A 5,857-nucleotide genomic window follows, 5' to 3' on the forward strand; every position below is an offset into this window, starting at 1 on the left:
GCGTCTACACAACTTCTGAGTACTTTGTTCTGGAAGCGCTGGATGATGTCGATATTGGATGGTCGGGTGCAGCCCCAGAGTTGAATTCCGTAGGTCCACACCGGCTTGAGAATCTGCTTGTAGAGAAGCATTTGTTATAATTTGACAACTTTGATGTCTCCCAAGTAGCCAGTACATTTTATGGAATTTTATGCCAAGTTGTTCTCTTTTCTTCTTCACATGCTCCTTCCATCTAAGCTTGGCATCCAGCGTCATGCCTAGATACTTTGCAGTGTTGGAGTAGGGTACAATATTCCCATTGAGTGTTAAGGGGATATATTGAACTCTTCTGTTTGTAAAGTTGACTTGAACTGATTTTGCTTCATTCAATTTTATAAGCCAGTGTTTTGTCCAAACATTTATTCTGTTGACTGCCACCTGCAATTTCTCTGTAGAAACTTCAACAGTTTCACCAACTGATAAAACTGCTGTGTCATCAGCAAATGTTGCTACTGTTACGTTTTCGGGTTGAGGTATATCAGATGTGTATAGGAGGTACAAGAGGGGACCCAGTACACTTCCTTGAGGAACTCCAGCCCTGATTTCTCTGAGAGATGAAAAAGCATCATCTTGTTTTATCCTGAAATAACGGTCTTGAAGATATGATTTCAGTATCAGACTGTATTCTGTTGGTAAGAACTGGTTCATTTTGTAGCACAATCCTGAATGCCATACTTTGTCGAAAGCCTGTGCTACATCAAGGAAAATTGCAGAGCAAACTTTCTTTTCCTCCAATGTATTTTCAATAATATTTGTTATTCTGTGCACCTGATCTATTGTACTATGTTTATCTCGAAATCCGAATTGATGGGTTGGTATTAATCCATTATCGTCCAGATAAGGCTTTAATCTTTTCAGTAGAAGTTTCTCAAATAATTTTGATATTACTGGCAGTAGTGAAATTGGCCTATACGAGGTTACATCATGTGGTGGCTTTCCAGGTTTTGGTATCATGATGACATCGGCTACCTTCCAGAAACTTGGCACATATTTCAATCGGAATGAAGCGTTGAAGAGATGGCATAGCTTCACAATTGCTTTTCTTGGGAGCTCCTGTAGAATCTCTCCAGTTATTAAGTCGAAACCTGGCGTTTTCTTTCTGCTCAAATTTTTAATCTCATATTCTACCTCCTTGGCGATGTTGGAGTGATAACTCCTGCTCCAAGATGATGAGGATTCTCATCTATAATTGTTTCCTCATGAGGTGAGAAAACCTTTTCCAGATGATCAGCAAACAAATCGGCTTTCTCTTTATTGCTCCTTGCCCAGCAATCTTGATTCTTCCTTATCGGTGTAACTTGTTCAAGAGGTCTCTTCAGTTTCCTGGTTGATCTCCATAATGAAAAATTTGTAGTAGACTCATTGGTTAACTCTTCTAAGTATTTATTGATATCATGTTGTTTTACATCCTGTATCATCTTTCTCAGTTCATTAGTAATTATATTAAGTTCTGTTTTAATTCTTGGATTTCTTGTTGATTGCCATGATCTTCTTGTTCTTCTTCTTTTTTCTATCAACTCTCTTACTGCTACAGGATAGCAATTACCTTTGAAAATCCTGCTTTGAAGTAGTGGTGTATTTTCCCAGGCACATTGTTGGATATTGATTACAAACTCCTGGACTTCAGTTTCTAGTTCATCTATAGTTTGCAGAGATGTGTTCAAGTCTATTCTAGAGTCTATCATATTTTTAAAAGTTTCTAAATCTGTGTACCTGTTGATGAGTCTAGGTGGCATTTCTTTTTTAACAGCTGCACTGTGCATTGTCAAAACTATTGGCGAATGGTCAGAGTTGAGATCAAATTTTTCTTCAACTTCAACACAGTTTGGTGAAAATTTTTGTGATGAAAAAATCTATCAGGTCTGGAATTTTGTTTTGTCTGTGGCCAGTAAGTTGGTTTCCTTGTTGAGTGAACATCGCAGTGGTATTCATTAACAGCCAGTAATAGCTCCTTTCCTTTAGTTGTGGTCAGTCGGGACCCCCATTGTGTATTCTTTGAATTGAAGTCTCCTCCTATGATAAATTTCCCTGTGAAGTTGCTTAGGAAATCAATATATTCTATCTTCTTCAAATTAAATCGTGGTGGACAGTAGACGGCTCCAATTGTGATCGTACCAGATGGTCTACCGATAAGTTTGACTTTGATTGAAATCGACTGGAACTCCTGCAATTCTATCTTCTTGAACTCGTGATGGTTTAGCTCTTCTCTTACAATAACCGCACTTCCGCCTCTAGCGCTGTGTTGGGATGTATGGCATGGTACGTTTTGTACCCTCTAATTTTAAAGTAGGATTCTTGGTGAAATGAGTTTCGGAAATGAGACAGGCATCTATTTTATGCTCAATTAGAATTGCTAATAGATCATCTTTGTGCTGTAGTAATCCATTAGCATTCCAAGTCATAATTTTGAATCTATTTTCCATGCTTCTTGTGAATGACTTCTGGAACTGAAATATTTTCCAGTTTTTCTAACCTACTTAAAATTGATTTATTGAGGCCTTCTTGCACAACTAGTTTCTCAAGAATCAATTTAAGTTGAGTTGTAATGCTCAGTTCCAAATCTTTACTCAAGTTGTAATCTTGAAGACTTGACTTTTCGTTACTGTTGATAGGTACTTTATTTTTCAGCTTATCAGCATAACTCTGGTTCTCCTTAACTCTACTGTCATTATTACAGCTCTCTGTGGCACAATAGGATCGTTTCTTTTGTTGACTGACGAAATAGATTTTATTGCTTTTTTCTTATTTCGAAGTGCCTGCAACTCTTGTGCTACAACACATCCTCTATATTAGCAGGGTGCTCCATCCCACAATTGTAGCATTTAGGCTTAACTTCTTTACTCTTAGTACAGTTGATAGTGATGTGGGGACCAGCGCATTTCACGCACCTAGGCTCCTTCTGGCAGTATTTTTTCGTGTGTCCCCAGGTTTGACAATTTTTACATTGCGGTAGAAATTTCGATTTTTTCAGGGGGACTACTTCAACCTTCATACCCATAATTACACATATTTCATAAATTCTATTTATGCTCTCTGTGTTTTCAAAAGTTAACATGAATTGGGAGTGGTTCTTTTGTTTTCCATTTAAGAATGTTACCACGTCCAATATTTTAAATCCTTTTTCCTGAAGTTCCTCTTTTATTTCCTGTGGATTGCAAGTGCTGTGCAACTTCTTCACTATTACTCTAATGGGTCTCGTTTGCTTGTTTTCAAACGAAGACCAATTCATTTTTTTGTCATTCAGCAATGATGTAGCTAGTCTATAATTATCCTCAGATTCAACGTTGAGTTTTAAGCTACCATTATTCAATAGTGTGATCTTATAAGAGTCTTTTATTTTTTCATTCAAAATCTTATACACTACTTGATAGTCTTGGATGTTGTAGAGTATTATTGGAGGAGGTCTCTTAACTTGTTTGATACTAGGAGTTTTTTTTGGTTCAGCATTCTCTTTTAGTTCAGTTTCTCTACGTGAACTCACTTTCTGCTCATTGGATGATTGTGTTGGAGGTGAGTCAGATTGTTCTCTCTTCCTCTTTCTTTGCTTTTGACGAATCCATTCTGTTTCAGTAGACAATTCTTCTTCATCGGTTTGATAATTGTCCGTATTTTTTTCTTCATTATTAGATTTAGACTCTAACGCTGATAATCTAGTTTGAAGCTGTTCAAGTTGAATTTTAAGTTCAGAACTTATTTTTTCTGATTGCTGGAATTTTGTATTAGCTTCGTTCCAAGCTTTAAATAAAAATTTTTCGCATTCTGATTGAATTTTATCAGTTCGAACCTTGTAGGAGACAGGTTTATTTTCTTCAGTTATAGTAATAATAGTTGTATTATCGTCACCGTTCATAGTTACGATAGTTCAGTTCTCACAATAGAATTACCGATTCAGCACTCACCGAAGCAGCAATATCCGAACTCGGCTACAGTCATAGTTGCTGCCAACGCGCGCGCGCACGCACACACACACTCACTCACAATTCGGCAATGCCGTTTTCACTGACACAACAGTTTGATGGTATACTTTTAGAATAATTACATGAATTTCACAAAACACGTCCACTCGCTTCGGCTTCCGAAAGCTGACTGACAAATTACAATGATAGAAAAATAATTCAACATCAAAAGAGCAGTCAAGAAAGAATAAACTACAAAAAATCGGTGACACAAACTCTTAACCTCAAAAAAAATTTACTAAGAGACAATGCATCCGGCTAATGAGCTAAAAGAAATCCGGCTCGTCTCAGACGCCCGCATTGTGGGGACCTTACATGTGGTAAGTTAATCCATTATAAGATTCAATAATAAATACTCACAATTGAGATAAAAATATTTTTGTAGTTCATTATATTTCTGCATAGCCTACAAACAATTTGGCAACGGTACGGTGCTATAGTGAGGTTCACGTTATAATGGCAGTGTTTGATTAGCAATGGTATTGCTATCCTTGTATATCATTCAGCAAAAAGAATAGCGCTCTCTCTTTCTTATTTTGTTCTGTTGCCAGATCCTCTTACAATGTAGAATTAATAATTAAGAAAATATTTTATCTTAATATCTTAATTTATTATGAAAATTATTAAAAAATATAATTTATTGCTTAATAGAATATAATCTATTCTTTTAAACGAGAATGAACAGTTAATATTACATCAATAAACCTGAATCAGCTACCGTCTATAGAAGGCTTAGATCGGCAACGTTGTTCTCCTATCTTTCTTTACTGCCATTATAACGTGGACCTCACTATACAGAGTGAGTCATATGTATGGGTAGATATAATATACATAATATAATGCACATATTGTAGATATAATACTGTAACTTTCAGGATAAGTTATTGGTCAAATACTCAAATACCTTTTGACGTACAACTAAATTTAATCCGCTCATAAGGGGATGACTTAGGGGTTGTAACACGAATATTTTAAATGTAAACACCCATTGTGTGGTACATCATTTTGAAGACCTTTTTAAAACATCAATTAAAATGTTCTATGATACCTTTATCCTGAATGGCGGCTGCTTAAATTCTTAATCAATTATTTCTTTAAAAACTAAAACTTCAATCAGCCGCCATTTTTGATACGAGTATCATAGATCATTTTCATCGATGACATCTTTCTTGTTTTAAAAAGGCCTTTAAAATTATGTACAACACAATGGGTGTTTACATTTAAAATATACGAATTACAACCCATAAGTCACCCCTTATGAGGGGTTGAAATTCAGTTGTACGTCAAAAGGTATTTGAGTATTTAACCAATAACTCATCCTGAAAGTTACAGTACTATATCTACAACAGTCTCCAATTTATTGAAGGGTTCCCATACATATGAACATAGAGAAACAATAGCTTAAGTAGATATCCCATGGTATAGGGCGTTTATGTCGCAACTTTTACTGTTATCTCAAGCCCATAGTCCACGTAGTTCTTTCCCGTGAAGCTTTATGACACTGGTAGTCTCTCATATTGTTCCGTTCATACACTCTTACCCGGTCAAAACAGTAAAAATCGACAGTAATTGGCTTGAGATAACAGTAAAAGTTGCGACATAAACGCCCTATACCATGGGATATCTACTTACGCTATTGTTTCTCTATGATATGACTCACTCAGTATCGTGAGGTCCACGTTATAATGGCAGTGAAGAAAGATAGGAGAACAACGTTGCCGATTCTAAGTATTCTATAGATGGTAACTTATCCTGAGTCCCAGTATTATATCTTCAACAGTCTTCAATTTATTGAAGGGTTCCCATAAACATGACTCACTCTGTAGAAAAGGATAGTGCTATCTGCTTTATATAATGATAGA

Source organism: Nilaparvata lugens, chromosome 12 (genome assembly GCF_014356525.2).
Source record: "Nilaparvata lugens isolate BPH chromosome 12, ASM1435652v1, whole genome shotgun sequence".
In the NCBI taxonomy this organism is placed as follows: domain Eukaryota; kingdom Metazoa; phylum Arthropoda; class Insecta; order Hemiptera; family Delphacidae; genus Nilaparvata; species Nilaparvata lugens.